Here is an 18,824-nt window from a genome sequence, read left to right on the forward strand (position 1 = left end):
ATATAAACGTCTTAGCTCCACCTTGACCCACTATTAACATGTTTCTGAGCCCAGTTCAGACCAATGACTCGCGATAGGATGAAACCATTTTAGAACGCTGCAGAGAAAAGTTGCAGCAGGACTGAACTTGACTCAGGCTAACTGATGGTGTCACCTGTAACTCAGCTGGTCAAATCACCTGCAGCTGGTTTTAGAACATCAAACATGTCACCTGTTTCTACAGCCAGTCAGCTTGTAGTGACGTCTGTTGGTTAAGTCAAAATGGCTGCAGATGGCATGTTAGACTGCTGCAGCAGGTGCTCCGTCCCCGCCAGTTCCTGTTTCCATCTTCATGGTGTGCCGGTGTCAGACGCTGGGTCGCTGCTGCTGCTCGCTTTATGTGCTTACGCCCCGCCCACACACATATTCATTGCCTGATTAATTGGTGCTGGGTTTTTTTATATTTTGTGAGTAATTATTATAAATACAGTCCATCTGATGCTTGTTGTGTTTATGTATTTTTACTCTTTTAATCACTACTACGAATGCAACTGTAGCCAGTATCTCACTATCACTATCCTCATTCACACAAAGTGAGCTTTACACATGAATGCATCAGTTTTTAACTGTCCAATAACATCATATCAATATAACACTAACACTGGCCATTTTCTGCGTGATGAGGTACTTAAATATTTTATACTTCACTTACATTTAGCTGATAATAATACTAAACTCCTGTTGTAAAATTTTGCAGGTCAGATATTTTTTCTTGTCACGGAGCATTTTTACAGTTTGGTATTGTTTCTTTTAGTGAAGTAAAGGATCTGAAAACTTCTTCCACCACTAGAGGAAAGTAAATATCTTGCAAGAAAGCATGGGAATATTTTAGACATATATAGCCTGAACTTTTCTAGACGCTACATTTATTTTATTATTTATTTTCTTTAAATATATATATAAACTTAATATCTGCAATTTCCCTCAAGCTTCAATTATTCACACAGGGACAGAGTCAAAGAGTTGCATGCTCACCACATATAATACAATATATTTAACCTCTGAATAAGGTTGGAACCAGGCTGAACAATAAAATCAAATGCTTTCAGACCAGGGGTGTAAATATAGACAGTGCAGGAAGTGCGGTTACACTGGGGCCTGTTAGGTGGGGGGAGAGCGGGCCCTCCACCAATGTGTTGGGTGGAGAATGGGCCCTTATGTGTGACTGCATCCTTAGCACATCTCTGTCATGTTTTTTTATTTATGTCGATGTTGCCCAGGGTTGAGTCTCTGTTAGATCATGTGACAAGATGATATGTGCACAATACCATGCACTGGGGCCCATCATAATAGCGTGCACTGGGGCCCATTGTAGCTACCTCACGCCACCGTTTCAGACTGAAGGTCTATCACGTGCTTGTGCTGCCTTATAGGAACCCTGAGAGAGCAGCTCTCACGTGAGGGAGACGTTCGACTGCTTTCAGAAATATGTATTGCTTTGGCACTGGAGCCAATCAGGAGACGTGCAACTTCAAAAGAATTAATTAATTCTCATTTTTAATCAGGGCTTAATCTTAATGTCTGCTCAGCACTATATGGATGTCTGATTTAACGTATGCAGGGATTAAAATGCTGAAAATGAATATAATCAAGAGGAACAGGGGCTAATGTGGAGATTCATACTGACTGTTGAAGAACATGTTTCAGTGTTAAATTAGAGCATCAAATCTGGACAGCTTTCACATGAAGACTTTTTTAATAATGTTCTTTATGTGGCATTTTAACGTAAATATTCACTCGTGGCTTCCTTCAAAGTTCAGCTAAATCATGTTCATTACAGAGCAGTGGATTTCCAAAAAGCAGCCACTTGAATTGATGTTACTGCTAATAGAGATAATTAATGGGAAGAAGTCTTTAGTAGTTTCTCACTGATAGATTTAAGAAAGCAGAACATTTTAGCAGCCTTGATGAATAATGCATGTTTCTCCTTTGACTGACAGGGCTGATTTAAATCTGATAGTATAACAGAGATGTGTAAAGAAGGTCAGGAGCTTTATAGGTACATTGCTTTCACCTTGATACAACTAACAGCAAATAACAAATTTCTGGGTCTGTTTGTTTTGGAGAGGAAGAGACCTCTGTAGATAACTCTTCTCAAGATAAAAACCTCCTGAACAATGAACACTGAAGGAATTCTAAGAAGTTTCAGATGGTTGCAGTCTGCAGTCCTCACCACTAGACACCACCAAATCCCCCTGAAACTGACACACTGCTCCTTTAAAGGACCAAAAACCCAGGAAGGCCTTGTAGAGAAAACTTACAGGATCAGTCTGAGCTAGTAATATTCTTATAGTTAACAAATGTGATGGAGAGACAAACAACTTATCCAACTGGTGCTGTGTTTATCTGCAGCCTGATAGATCTTCTTCCTCCGAAAACACACACACACACACACACACACACACACACACACACACTACATTTAATTTTGACTCAACCCTACTTACACTGTCCCGCTGCCAAAAAACCCCACTACAGCACCAAATGTGGATTAATCCACCACTGAGATGTTATTTAAAATAATTTAAATGTGAGCTGTTAGTAAAGATTCACATCTCCAGCAGGAACCAGCGGCCTTGGAGCTGAGAGTCAGCGACAGGTTAGAGAGGTCAGAGGGACACAGACTAAAATGTCTCGAGGGATTTGTTGACAGCAAGAAACATATAAAATACTGAAAGCTTCATCCTTTAGGTTTGTTAAGAAGGGATTTACATTCAATAAAAATAAGAAGGCCACAATAAAAAGGTAAAAAATATCAGTGACTTACTTTATTTACTGTCTTTCTTTGCCACTGTTTATCCATTTTTAAAAAACTGATTTTCATTTTTTTAAATTCCATTTTGTTCTGCTCATCTTTTATGATATTTTGTGCTTTTATTGTTAAGCATTGTGTAATTTTTTTTACTTTGAAAAGTGCAGTTTAAATACATCTTTACTCGCTTATTTAAAGTAAAAGCACAGTGGTTGAAAAAGATAAGGCTTTATTCTTCATAATGGGACATTTCATGGACATAAATTGGGTATTTTGAAATGTTTTATTTCTAATTTGTGAATCTGCACATTATGATTTTGTTCAACTATCATTTTATTATGTTATTGTGGTCTCTAGTGTCCAGACAGACAATAAAAAAATGTTAAAACCCCATTTATTCTTTGCAAGAATATCATAGTTATAAATATATAATGTTTTTAGGAGAGACATTAGAAATTTGTCACTGGATGTTTATGCTATGGATCATTAATATCCTGAGCTGCCTGAGCCAAAGTGAATTTTTAATTTTTAATCTAGTAGAAAAATACCTATGATCTTAATCCGCATGCTCCCCAGGCCCAGTTAATTTTAAGAATAACCCCACAGAGTGACTGTGTGTTGTGCAGCTCGGGACTGTGGAGGAAACCTGTGATTATTATTGTGATCTTTCTTCTTCCTCTCAGGGCAGAAACATGCTCGTATAAGAGAGGGATAATCACATGCACAGCTTATCTTGGAAATGTGTTCGCCTTTATGTGAAGAGGAGATTCTCCTGTTGTTCAGAAGGTATATATCTGTGTGCTGCTTTTTCTTACCCATCACTGGAGGAGGTGGAGGGCGGATTAAAGTGAAGCTAATCTCCAATCCGGGCCTCCTCCTCCACCACCTCCTCCTCCTCCTCCTCCTCCTCTTCTCTTTCTCGTTCCTTCAGTTCAGCCTCCTGCAGCTGCCAGGTTGCTGTTCCACTTCTCCGCGGCGCCTTTATTCATGAGGAAGAGGGACGAGGGGGAAACAAGCAAAATGAAAATGGCAGCTGTTTGTTTACGCGTTCCCACGACTCCATGCCAATTAAGCATCGTCATTCCGTCAGCCGCTTGTCTTCCCTGATTAGACACCCCTCAGCAGACAAGAGGGGGAGAGGGGGACAGAGAGGCAGAGACACAGAGGGGCCCGGGGAGAGAAAGGGCCCGGAGAGGAGAGCTCCTGCCCGGGCACCGCCACAACCCAAGGCCTGCTTCTGTTTCTCATAATTAAACATGATGATTTCATCACACTTTGAGGATCATTTAACCTCCTTTTATCATATATAATTTACAGTATTATTTACACCACCTTTATCATAATGTAAAGGGAGATTTAGGACGCTTCTTTCTTATATGCAATAGGCCACTTTTTCTGCAGTCACATCCAATCCTCTGCGAAAATCATAAAATGTGTTTCTATTATAAATTATGGCTTTGCATCATGTTTAATTTTTTATATAATATGTAAAGGTTTCACACAACTGGGACCAACCAGTCTGCTTTAAAATTTAAATTAATTTCTCATGTTTAAAAAAGTGCAGAACTAATATTAACTCAGTCATTTATGAAGTGAGAAGTTCAGATTGCACCTTGAAACCATTTTGGGGGAAAGCAAAAATGTATGTATTTATTTAACTCTTTAACCTTTAGGCCTATATTTAACCTCTTGGGATTAAAAATCTGATTTCAAATGATTTTTCGATTATCTTTTTAACAAGAAAATGAGAGTTTTAATTATTAATTCATAATAACACTTTCTTCTTCTCCTTTATTTAAGGTAAAGTATCTAATCCTGAAACCATTTTGGAGAGCTCAAATATCGCCCACAATAAACACATAATATATAAAACGACTAAACTGCAAAATAATTTTAAAGATAAACTTGTATTTTCAAAACTACAACTTTAAATCAGCGAGTTATGTGACATATATTGATCTGGCAGCGCTTGAGTTCGCGTGCGACTGATTCAGAATTTTTTTTAAAGCTGAAACAGAGGGAAATCTTTTCTGACAATCACTGGTATCGGAAAAAAATTAAATGTGCCATATTTTGATTTTTAAATAATGTATAAACTGAATTTGAGGTTGTGACTCCTGCAGGGTGAGACACATTGATCCTGCTGCAGTTTCTGAAAGGATGAGAAAAAGATCTTCAGTGTGGACAACAGTCAACTCTCTGAAACAATGAAGCTCAAGAATTGTTGCCTGGTGAATAATGTGCCGATTAATAACGTGTTGTACTCTTCCACAGACAGGAGATGAAACTGAAAGTCACTGAACACACACAAACAAAAAAATGTATTTATTTTCCTCTGAATGAAATCCTGAACACAACACGTGGAGCCAAACCAAACCTTTAACAGGAATCTTTGGTTTTATTGACGTGAGGCAGGTTGTCCTGCAGAGAGCTGCAGCTCTGAGTCCCGCAGCAGCAGCAGCAGCAGCGGCTTGAATCCTTCAGCAGAACGGATGTGTGTTTCTGCTCATTAATGGATTGCTTCACGGTTTAAAGTGCAATTAGACTCAAATGACTCACCACATATGAATAATATGAATTCCGTGGCACTGTTGTAAGACTGCACAGGAGCTCTGTCCTTATAATAATTATAATAATAATAATAATAATAATAATAATAATATTTTATAAAGTCAAAATGAGAGTGAAGTCGTTTTTTTTTTTGCATGTTGCTGTCATGAAATCAGATGTTGGGACACTTCATACAAACATAAAGCAGCATTTTCAGGCCTTGTTTTATTGATTAAAGCAGGTAACAATAGTAGTATGAAATTAGATAAGGCCTAAACTCCAGGTTATTAAGGGAATATTATGGGGAGATATTTTTTTAGAAAATTAGGATTTGTGTACAAGGCCATATGAAATGATAAAAAGGCCCCAAAGATTGACACGGATGGAAATACAGTATTTTGATGGGGAAAATGTGTGGGCTGTAAAACCATCATTAGTATTAGTATTAGTATTTATTTTATTTAATTCCAACAGCTGGTGCTTTCTTGAGTAAAATCAGTGATCAGTGATTTAATGTGTAAGTATTAAAGAAAATAAATATGATGAATCCAAAATAAAAAGTAAAAAGCCTTCCATTGTGAAGAATGGATGGACTCTGAGGTGCAACTTAAACACAAACTTCATTAAATTGCCCTTTGTTTGATTTTACTACATTTCAAAGCCAACAGTTACTGGATTTACTTTACATTTTTTTCCAAAAATGTTTTAAAACTGTGGATCATCTTGAGTAACTTCAAATTTTATTTATTTTTTTATTGTCTTTTTTGTGCTCTGAGCACCACAAGCTGAGTGCCATCTAGTTCCATCATATTGGAGAGAAGGCAGGCATCTCTATGGCTGATATCTCCAACACTACTCTGCAGTTCACACCAAAGCTATGTTAATTGATAACAGGTGTATTTTTGATTTGGGGGTGAACTGTCCCTTTAAGGTAAAGTGTAAGGTCTCAGTGTTCCTCAGTCCAGGCTACCTGAGCAGGGACCATCATGGCTGACAGCTGAAGTGCCAGAGGATCCTCTACACGTGCAGTTCCACTAATGGCCACTAGATGCTGACTTCAGGAAAATTTCATATTGAAGTTAGTGGGAAAACCTCCACAAATCCCCTGTAGAATTACTACCACACCGTTTTCCAAAAGAAAATGTGATCTCAACACTTACAGTAGGCCCCTACTTGATCTTCATGTAATGTGAGGTGGTGTTCTTTTGATTAACAGGTGTCTCAGCCTATCACAAGCATCACTGGCTACGTTAACATGCATGCTAATATTCCACTATCATTCAGAATATGATAATATTTTAAATTTAATACAGGTCAAATTTTCTGATTAAGGTGTGTACGATATGCTGATATCATGTGGGTTTAAGGAGCATTCTTTCAGGAAGAATTCATACACATTCATGCAGGAAGCAAACACTGGCGTCCTATAGGTGAAAGTCTGGTGTCAACACATTCTCACTCCGATCTCGTCACATATCGACGTTCGGTCACGGACTTTTCTTGTTGGGATACGACGTCCAAGGTACCCTGAGTGTGTTGGTTGTTGACGTTCTGGGATGCCGTGTCAGCTTCAGCCTGTTACATGCATTGTCTGTTTTCAAAATACACTTCTGTTTTCACAGGAAATGTACAGTTTGCATACAGTCTCTTTCAAAATAAAAGCACTCTGTCACGACAACAAACAACAAACATACATGGTTATTTTTGGCCAACACACGCACATGGTTGGGTTTAGGCCTATTGACTTTCGTTGTTGTTCATAGTATTACGCAATAACAGAGACCAGCTGTGTATCATACCGAATGCACCTTTCTTCGTTGGTGTCTGATGCCAGAAGTCACTGACCAAGCACCAGTGTTCAACCGCTTTGGAGTGAGACCAGGTTGCTGGTGTTGCTGAACCCATCCACCACCCTCCCACCCACTTATAGGGACTTTCCAGGTCTTTAGTATATTGCTGTCCGGTGGTGCTATTTAGTGATGCTGCCTGAAGGCATATCATACGAAAGGACTGTTTTTCATGGGTGTCTAACATGGAAATCAACGACCAAGCGGCGGTAAATGACGACTTAAGAATGAGATTGTGGTTACATTGTGGTTACATGGTTTATATCTTAACCATTTAGCTACTAGATGCCACAATTGTGCATCTGATTAATACTCTAAACCAGTGGTTCTCAACTGGTGGGTTGGGACCCAAAAGTGGGTCGCGGGGTCATTTTGACTGGGTCGAGGATTCACAAATCTTTTGTGAAATATTGTTACTTTTTTCCTCAAAATTTTAGAACTTTTTCTAAAAAAAAAAATTATGACCTTTTCTTAAAGTTTTACAATTATTTTCGCAAAATGTAATGATTTTTTCTCAATATTTTGACTTTTTTTCTGAAATTTTATGATTTTTCCTTGAAATCTTATTTTTTTCTCAAAATTTTAAGATTTCTCTCTCAAAATTTTACAACTTTTTTCTAAAAAATCTTGACTTTTTTCTAAAAATTTTACAACTTTTTTGCAAAATATTGCAACTTTGTTCATATAATTTTACAACTTTTTTTTCTAGAAATATTTTCTAGAAATTCTCAAAATGTTAGTCTGTATATTACATACAATAGTCAATGCAAAGATGATGAATACATGAATACGTGCCAAAAGATTTCATGAAAAAAGTCATAAAATTTCAAGGAAGTGTCTGTGAAATAGATTTGAGTGGAGAGTCAAAAATTTGGGTCACGACTTAATGACTGAGGAAAAATGTGTGTCCTGAGGATAGACCAGTTGAGAACCACTGCTCTAAACAGCCATGTAGCTTTGTTGCATTTTTCAAGATCCACATTTTGTGTGTGTGTGTGTGTGTGTGTGTGTGTGTCAATCTCTCGACACCACACTAATTTCTGTAGAGTTACTGCAGAGATCATCTGTCAGTCAAAGAGTCCAAACCAGAGAGATCGATGGTGAATCAAACAAGCAAATCTGTTCCTGAGCAGCAGGAGAGATTTTCATCATATCAAGTGTTTAGAAGAGCAAATCAAAAAGTTTGAAGCTCTGCTGTGTTTTGTCAGACTGATGAAGAGAAGCAGCTGGAAATGTCACAGAGTATTACCTGGAGTTAAGTACACCAAGAGGAGTTATTATCAGATTTATCTTTTATCTTTTACATCAGATACAAACAGGAGAGAGTGAGACGGAGAGGGGAAAGGACAAATCCCTTTAACTCCTGCAAAATGTAATTGATTGATTTTTTTCTTGAAGGGTTTTTGCAGGTGTGTTTTTGGCATTTGCACTCCAAGCCAGCAGGGGGCAATATTACAGTCATGGTGGTGGCAATATAATTCACCTGAGCACATGTTGTTGGTTTGTTTGAATGGTGGGAGGAAGAAACAGTTCTTGCAACTCAAACATGATTACAAGATGAAGAAAATCCACGGAGTCAGACTTCAAATACACAACAAGGAATCCTGTGCTTCAGGTTAGTGTTTGTCCTGTACTGTAACCAGAATGCTATCAGTACCATCATGTTTGTTGGTGCTACAATTAGCTGCTGATATTTTGGACAGGTCATTTGGACTCCAGCCTTACTCACTGCCCTCAATACACCTGTTCAGCAGTGTCATAGAGCTGCATGTTATCACTTTATTAGAATGTTTCAACTGATTTCCACTTCCTCTCGTTCTTTAGAAGTCACATCTGTTCCCTCAGTGTCGCTTTCATCTGGTGCCATCAAACAAACACACCTTGAGTCACAGTGAGTAAATTGCTTTGCTGAGGCCTGAGCTGCCTCTTTCCCTCCATCTCAGCAGCCTCTCCACCCAGACAGAAAGGCAGGCAGCATGCAAACACAATGCTTCATGTCTGCATGTGGAGGGGCCTCAGTCTCTTGATCAGACAGGCCTGATCCCACAGCTGCCTCCTGAGGAGCAGCCAGATACAAAAGAGTGTGTGTATGTGTGTGTGTGTGTTTGTGAAGGAGTGCCTATGAGGTAGGATGCAGAACATGCGGAGTTAAAGGTCCAGTGTGTAGGATTTAAGGAGACATATTGGCAGAAATAGAATATATAATATAATAAGTATGTCTTATATATTGTCTATGGAGGCCACGATGTTGCACCGCCATGTTTCTACAGTAGCCCAGAACAGACAAACCCAACACTGGCTCCAGATAGGGACATTCACATTTTTGCATTGGTCACTGTGGTTAGAAACTCATCTGCAAGGAGTAGGGTTGGAAAAACACTCATTTGTATCGTGAAACTGCTTTATTCAGTGTTTTTACCGGTTTAAATCACCTGGTTGGTTTGTTTTGGAGAGGAAGAGACCTCTGCAGATAATTTGGCTCCTGGTAAAAACCTCATAAGCAATGAACACTGACAGAACTCTAAACAGGAGAAGTTTCAGCTGGTTGCAATCTGCAATCCTCACCACTAGATGCCACTATAACCCCCGAAATCTCTCACACTGAATAAACCTTTAAAGCACAGGTATACGTCATCTCGGCAACAACAGATGCAGTCTTAGACCATTATATGTAGGTTACGCCTCAAAGAAGAAGAAGCAGAAGCCAGTTTGTGTACGACACATTTGAGTTAAGTTAAAAGAAGACCCTGGCAGTCACTGTTCAGACCAGATGCTTGTGATACAAAGCATAGCCCCTGTCACTGTGCAGCCCTTTTTACACAGAGATGGCGCTATAGAGTCGCTACAAGGTCCCTCCTTTATGCCTTCTTTGCATTTTTACATATAAACAAACAGCAGCTGCATCGTGTCGCTCCAGTGTGTGATTTTAGACAGCATGACAACATTGTGGATTCAAAAGAGGCATGGCAGGCATGACATGTAACACAACAATGTCCGCCTCTAGTGTGACATATAACATACATGCCGGCAGTGTTAGATTTCAGTCAACTGCGTCCTCTGCTTGGAGGATAAGGAGCACCTGAACTTCATTTTTTTGCCAATTTGCAGACATTTACGTCTGCTGTTCTTTTTCTCTTAGTTAGGAGCTAACTGCTAACAGCTACTTCTTAAACCTCCCATGGTGGGATAATGCATCATCAAAATGTCACCTGCCATCCTGCTGACTGACCTGTTTATACAGACACCGTTTCAGCACTGTTACTACCTGGCTTAGAGGAGAGAAAACTCTGTCCCCCCAGTTCCATGACATGGTGGTGCGATATTCCCGCCTTGAACAGGCAGCGTAAAAGAGGCAGCTGTGTCTGCTTGGCAAAGCTAATGCAATAAACAGCTAAGCTAACTTTAGCATTAGATTTAGTCTCTGTATGCTCATAAGCTGTAGCCTTATTCACAAACCTGGTAGCCCCATCTGATTGCTGACATCATGCTTCACTTTTCCTGGTGAGACTTTGGTCTGTTTTTGATGTTGTGTTAGTTTGGGGAAGAGGATGAGTTTTTCTTCCACCACTCTCTATCTCCCCTGCTTGCATGTGTGACAGCTCACTTACGGCTGCTTCACATACATCTGTTTTCTCATTGGTTGCGCTTTGAAAGGTCAAAGTTGAAATAATGCTGAAATAATAGTGCTGAGGGTAGAGCTTCCGCCTTGTTGGGCGCCACCTGTATATCACTGTTTGTTGTGATATTTAAATGGATGTTGGAGAAGAAAAAGTTCAGAGGTCATCAGATAGAAAAGACAGGTGGATCTGCTGTCCGTTTTAAGGGTTGTTTTCCTTTGTTACTATGTAACTGCACTGAGCCCCAAAGTCCTGACTGAGACAAACTGTGCTTGCTTACAGTCTGAAGGTTGCTGTGCATAATTTATAGCATTATGGAGGCTTGTGTTTGATCATTCAGTTTGACCACTGCAGAGTCCACCTTGATAGATCCAAGGCAATCAGAGAGCTCTGTCTCAAGGAGGGGAATATTGAGAGGGCTGAGAAAAAAAGCTGAACCAGGTTCCAGTTGCTGAAATCCAGATTTAGGGCCAACTGACCATTTTCAAGCAACTTATATAGAAAATGAAGTTTTGGAGGCCTTTCAGTGACTTTCGCAGTGATACTGGTTCATGTAAGTCACACTTGAAGACTGTCTTTCCAAGAACAGCATCAGTTGTTTCAGCAAGTGTCCTCAACAACATATGCTTACATTCAAGTAGGGCTGGCCCCAGAGAGTCAAAGACATGAATCATCAGTTGGAGACCCCACCATCGACTGAGATTCTTCAAGCTGAGCAGGACTTTTGTTGTCAGTCAATATGCAGTTTACTTCAGGGGACATTTCGATCCTCAGATGTAGCTGCAGAGTGAGCGCTCCTCGCGTTCATGCTGCTCTTTGGTACAGACAGCTGCAGACCCAGAGTGAGTCTGAGTGAGAGTGAGGCAGCTGCCTGGAGGAAGAGATGTTTTGTCCGGTCAGGCTCAGAGATAACGTTATTTTCTGCCTTCTACTTAGAAGTGGTGAATTTACAGCTCACTGCAACTAAATACAATACAGTCTCTGACTTTTGTTTGAATCTAGTTCTAGTTTCCAATCTGACATTTGTGCACCTCATCACATATTGACGTTTGGTCATGGAATTTCCACGTTAAGATATGACATACAAGGTACCCTGGGTGCGGTGGTTGTTGATGTTCTGGGATGTTCTGTCAACCTCAGCCTGTTACATGCATTGTCTGTTTTCAAAATACACTGCAGATTTTACAGGAAACAGTTTGCATACAGTCTCTTTCAAAATAAATGCAACATGAGCAGGTTGGGTTTAGGAAAAAAAACAGGGTTTGGCATTGCAATCATACAGGAAGCGACACCGCCCTCCTGGGTGAAAGTGGACCCATCCACCAAACTCGAACTTCCGCAAACTTAACTTTCTTGTTGTCCCACCACATTTTCCCCTGATGCTGCTGGGCATCGTTAAACAATTAAGGTGACCAGCTGTGTATGATGCCAATGTGAAAGGACAGCTTTTTTTGTCAGTGTCTGATGCTGAAAGTCACTGACCAAGCACTGGTTTTCGGCGACTTCAGAGTGGGGCGTAGAAAGCTAACTTGGTCTGTTTAATATTATTACGCGTCCGTCACTGTACACCTAAAGGTCCCAACAAACCCTGTTCAAATTCTCCAACTCTATATGGAAAAAAAGGTACAAAATGTCAAGTATTCATATTGAACAGCCAAATCTGGTTCGACTGACATAGTTGGGTATGGCCCTGAGTCTTGTCTGCCAGGAGCAAAGGAGGAATGTAGCTGATCTTTAGGTATTCCTTCCCTGTTTCCTTCAACAACTTTGGTTTCTTAGTACAACCTCTATCTCATCTGGTAAAGTGTGTGCCCCATATAGGCTGAGTCCTTTGCAGTGCCTTGGATTCATTCAGACCTGTGGCCCTTTGCACCTTTCCTGTCAATCTATGGCTGTCCTATCAATAAAACGGCAAAAATGTCTAAAAAAAAAAGACATCTTAGGACAATAAAAACAATCATTCCCTAACCAAGACAACCATGACAACAAATATTTTCAACCTTAACGAATTGGTCATTTTAACTTTTAACATTTAAACTCAATTTTAACCAAACATTAACCACAGTGTTGTCGCATCATAAAACAGATTTATTTTTCAACAGTGATATTTAATGATTATGGAAAGAACAGACAAATGATTTCATCCTGCTGCTGCTAACACACTTCTTCTTTTTCTAAATGACATGTTCTGTCATGTAATAACTTGTTGCATAGTTGTCATTCGATCCAGAGGTCACAACATTCAGCTTGAAGTGGGAGGAATTACTGACAAACAGATGTCAACAAGTTTACCCTGTTTGTAGGTGCATTGTTACAAACCACTTCAAATCCACAACAAACTGCTTCTCTCTTTGTTTTCAGGTGATTTGCGCATTTAATTTTAGCTCCTTAATTCTCATTGGTTATTTGATTTCAGTCATTCTCATCTGAATGAAGGAATCAAACTAATTCAGATACTCCTGAAAAATAAAAGGACACATCTGCTTGTGGGATTGAATCAAGCTTTTGGTCATTCAGAAATCTGATTCACAGGAGCAGATTTGCAGAGGGTGCTACATTTTGAATATGTTCCTCAAAAACTGCTGGTCTGAGGATTCGCTGATGTGTAGCTGTTATTCACAGTTGTTCACCTCTTGCGTAAGCCAGCCTAACACTTCCTGTCAATTTTCATGGATTCCTCAAAGGTGTCATTCATTCTAAGCAGCATCATATTCATAAATGTCTCCTCTAACAGCCCTGGAATGATGCAGAGTTGTTTGTGATGGCATTACCATGAGAAAGCACCTCCATCTCACTGCACTTATTTGACCTCTGACCTCCCCTTTGTGACACGCAGACAGCAAATTGCTGCCGTGGTAGCGGCGGGTCCCTCGCTGCTCGACTGCTGCTCCCGACCTCTCGCCGGGGGAGAGCAGTGGGTGGGTGTCTCTCAATCAGGTTGTTTCATAGTAAAGTCAATTCCCATACACCACCCTCCTCCCCCAAAAACAGACACCATCACACACGCTCCCACACTCGTAACCAGACAGGCTGGAGGACTCTCTCTCAGCAGCCTTTCTTTGCCACCATGCTCCTGTCTGCACCCCCTTTTCATGTCTGAGTTTTAATGAAGAGAGGGGGACCCATGGAAGGAACATGATTAGGGGGACCCTGAGACCGTGAGGCCATAGACTTCGCATGTTTGGATATCTGTGTGTGTGTGTGTGTGTGTGTGTGTGTGTGTGTGTGGCTTAATCCCATAGAGTTGCAATGGGATGAGAAACATATGCAGCATATTACGGCTGCATGGCATTCACAGCAGCATCAATGGTGTCCTCTGTTTTACCATCAAAGCCTGGGAACGTCTTTGTGCGCGCTGCTCTAACCATATGGTAATCGCCGCGTCTGCTTTCAACACTAAAGCGGTTTTGATTACAACACTGTTGTTTTCAGAATTTTGCTGCCTACAGATATGTGATTGTTTTTAATGCAAAATCGAATTATCATAAAGACAAAGTGGCGAGGGTATTTCAGAGGAGCATAGATGGATATTTTATCAACTGTGGGTTGTAGATGTTGCAGAGCTTTGCAGGATCAACTGCAGCAGTTGTGATCTGATAATATTTTATTATTTTGGTTTTGAAATTGTACTTTCAGTTACTTTTTGTGCTTTTTTCAGACACATGATGAGCATATTACTTATCTAACTTAGGCTAGATGTTGGCAAATATCAGCCAGACATCCATTTGATATCAATTCTGCATCTTTTTTTTTATTTTTATTTTTTTTAATGCAGTAATGTATCCCAGAGCTCTGGATCCCACTGACTATGTGAGTGTCAGAGGGTCATGCAGCCTTAAAGAGCAGCTAACCCTGAAAGAATCTGATTAGTCTAGATTTTTATGCAACGTTTTAGCATTTCATGATGGTCTAAATTATGTTTCAGAGGCTTTCCCAGCCTGGTTAGAGTACACTCCTAAACAGACAGTGACTGTTTTAAAACTATATTATGAAAACTAGTTATATCCCAATATAAATCTGTCAAGTTGCACTTACAGTTTATGTCCATGTGTGTTAAACATGGGTGCTTCACACACATTTTTGCCAGAACGGAAGATCTATACAGTCAGCACAGTTTCAAGATTAGCGTCACCAATTCAGTGTCCCCTTCTGTTCCTGAGATGTGACGTTGAATAATGTACAGAAAAGTGTTTTTGCAGAGCACAATGATGTCACAGTGAAGCTGGCCCTTTACCTCTTGGATATAAAATGTCATCACTTCATCATTTTTACCCTGTTAGACATTTGTGTGAAATGTTGTTATAATAAGCGTATGAATTCGGGAGTTATGGGCAAAAATATGTTTTGTAAGGTCACAGTGACCTTGACCTCTGACTTTTGACCACCAAATTCTAATACGTTTATTTTTGGATGAAATTTGAGGAATTTCCCTTGTGGCGTTCTTGAGATATTGCATTCAGGAGAATAAGACAGATCCGTTTCTGCATCCACTTCTGGTGAACTGAGGCTCCTGCTCATGCACTTAGCACCACAGTGATCAAGACCCTGGCCCCTGGTGTTTTGAGCTGGGATAAAAGCTTTGGTGGACACAGAACCTTTTGAAAGTAACTCCAGCGATTGTCCAACCAATGACAGCTGACCAGCCCCAAAATTGTCAGTGAACGTAATTTTGGGTTTTACAGAATCGTCCAATATCAACATTCTGGTAGAAAAAGATCCACTCTCACATGAGGACATGGTCTGAGAAGGCTGCTGGAGGCTGATGCTATCATGAAGGTTCAGTAGGCTCATCGGAGGCCAGGTCCTCCCTGAGTGTCCCCCTAATCACCAACACTTACTCCTGATTGCTCATTGTCCTGGACGAGACTGGAGCTAGCTGTAGGAGGCCATCAAGATGCTCCGTCCACCGCCTTCCTCTTTCCCAGGAGGACAGTTAGTCACACATGTAGAGGTCAAGTGACGAGCTGCGGCTTCCCTTCCTTCCTCCTCCTGCCCTAATCTAGAGGGTTTGATTCACAGAAGCCAACCCCCCCCCCCCCCCCCCGCCTTTCACCATTAGCTCTCTGAGGTCACACAGTATTTGTGCCAGCCTTGACCTGTCCTGGTGTTCTCCGTCAGGTCTCATGGAGAGACAATGCACATAACACACCCTCAGAGGTCCTCCTTCCTTTGTGTGTCTCAGCCCTGATATGTTCTGAAAGTAATGGTGGGGTTTAGAGTAAAACGGTTGCCATGACTCCCAGAGTAAAATGTCACTAAATACCTTTCCTTTGTGTGTCTGCTGATTTGAAGCGAAGGAGGCTGAAAATAGGTGTAGCGACCTTCTGGGTTTGACCTCAGGTTCCAGTTATGTTCTTGTACTTTGGGCATTTATGCAGAGCAGCTCACAATTAAGCCCTTTTCCATACACATGTGCTGGCTTGGCCTGACCCGGTTTGACTCAGCGCATCAGACCAGCACAGCAGAGATTTGCATCTCCATAACACAGGGCTACCTGCTCGAAGGTAAAGGAATACTTCACCCACAAAATAACCATTTATATATCAGTTATTCATATTGTGATATGTTGAATTGAGTTTCAAGAGTCACATAGTGATGTCTTTAAGCTGTTCATATTATCAGAGAAAAAGCATAAAATCATTACATTTGAGAGGCCTAAGCTCACAGATATTTTGCATTTTTGCTTGAAAAATCACTAAAAAAGTTTGAGCAATACATTTTTTTGTCAATGGATTAATAATAACTGGATTATTATGTTGAATACAGCAGTCTTAATATTTGCTGTCTCAGCTCTGACCTTGGCACTCCACTGAAGTATATGTAAAACTGAGCACAGGGGGGAGAAAAAATAATAACTTCCCCACGAGGGGATCATAGCGCTCAGAGCTTACAGGTGGAGGCTCATAAAAAATCTACATAAAAATTATTTTACACCTCATGATTTATGTTTGGCGCCAACGTAGGAAGTCATGTGCCCTGAGAACCATACGAGAGCAGAGGTCAAAGCCTGAGCAGCCTGTTAAAGGAACATTCAGTAGCCCTTTTTACACAGAGATGGCGCTGTAGGGCTGCTAGTAAGTCCCTTCTTTATGCCGCCTTTGCATTTTTACACAGACCTAAACTATGGTGGCATCATCCCGCTCCAGTGTGTGATTTTAAATAGCTTCACAGAAGCAAGTCAGTGGCACCTCTGAGAGAGCTTTTGAGGCCTTTAAGCTGGAATGGGCATGCCACAATGACTTTGAAGAGCCAACTGGCTGACACCTGAGGGGTGTCCTGAGGAGTCTCGTCAACGTGGAAAAAACTATTTTTTCCAGCGAATGTCTTAGTTACAACATCATTGAGCTTACTGGAGTAGTTTCATGTCGTATCCGACAACAGGAGGCTTTTAACAGATGACGTCCTGATGTTAGCTTTGCTAACTGTCCCTGTCAGCTGCAGCCACTGATGCTTTCTAGATATCGTGATTTCCCATAACTAAATAAATACCACACATAGCAACACAAAACTGCTTTGCTAGCTCAATCATGTTGTAACTAAGATATCCGCTGAAAAAAATATTTTTTTCATGGACCGTTTATTGAGTTATTATCTTATTTTTATACAGTCTATGGTTATTACAGACACCGCTAACTGCTAACATTAACAGCTAACGGTTAGCCCAGCTAATCTACGATAACCATGTTATTAATTACAAAACGTGCACACAGAAATAGTAACATTTGTTCAATCATTGTGTTTATAGACTTAACAAATATCAGATTAGTCTAAACGGTGATATAGTGACGTGAAAAATGTGATATATAGCTAAACTCTGCTGGTTTTCTACCTGAAGTATTTGTAAACAACATGGCGATTCCCTGGGGGCACTGCCGGAAGTGAAGGGCGTGAGCGATCGCCGAGGCCCCTGCACTTCTGTTAGTCGAAAAACTCTGGGCTTTTTTTTGTTTGTTTTTTACCAATAGATTTCCAGATTGTATGGTGACTGATCTCGCCCTTTGCTCTGAGGCCAAATAGCTCCCGAATCTCATTGTTTCCCCAATTTATGGACATTTACGGCCACTGTTCTTCTTCTTTGAGTTAGCCGCTAACTGCTATTAGCTGCTTTTTAAATCTCCCATGCTGGGTCACCCAGATAATGTCGTCAAAACGTCACACCTGTCCTGCCCATGATGCCGTCCTGCCAACTGTCCTGTTTATATAGATTATTACCTCCGTCCTCGGCTCAGAGACGATACTTCTGTCTCCCCGTTCCATGATCAAACCTTATATACAGAACGGTGAGGCGGCATGAAGGTGCAATGTTCCTGCCTTGAACAGGCAGTGTACAGCGGGCCTGTGTGAAAGCATGCTGACTCTCAACATCATGAGTCTTCTATAAACACCCATTTTTTTTAACATTTGATTCAAATGAAATCACAGACTGTAGAGCACTTTGTATTTTATTGCTTTGTAAAGAACAATGCATGTGACAACCTATTCAGTTATATTTTCAGAGAGGAAAGCTGCTCTATGGGCTTCACAGTCGCTCTTTTTCTTCAGTTTTATCTTATCACTAGGCAACCACATGCAACAGTTCAGCTGCACGGGCCACGTCAGAGCTTTCTGTTCAACAAATACTTTCTCCCAAACTGTCTCAACAGCGTGGCTCGGAGAACAAAACTGATAAATCTGTCTGTAATGAGCTGCATTTATGAGTTTAACTCGCATCAATACAGTCTCTCTTCTGCCTCACATGTGAATACTGCTGAGACCAAATATTGGCTGCATCTCTCATTTTGTTTGTTTCTGACCTCCCGCTTCCTTACTATCTATTTGTAAAGTTCTCACAAACTGAAGCCTTTTGTTTAACATGCAAATATCAGATTGGAGAGTATTTGAAAACTGTGTATGGACAGCGTAGCATTAGGATGGAGCCGTTTGATGTTAAGCAGCAATATCGGGAAAAAAAAAGGTTTTACTGCCATCTTCAAAAGGGATTTTTAAAATGCCATTATTCAAATTTCAGCTTTGCTTCGT

The sequence above is a fragment of the Epinephelus lanceolatus genome, chromosome 10 (genome assembly GCF_041903045.1).
Source record: "Epinephelus lanceolatus isolate andai-2023 chromosome 10, ASM4190304v1, whole genome shotgun sequence".
NCBI lineage: Eukaryota > Metazoa > Chordata > Actinopteri > Perciformes > Serranidae > Epinephelus > Epinephelus lanceolatus.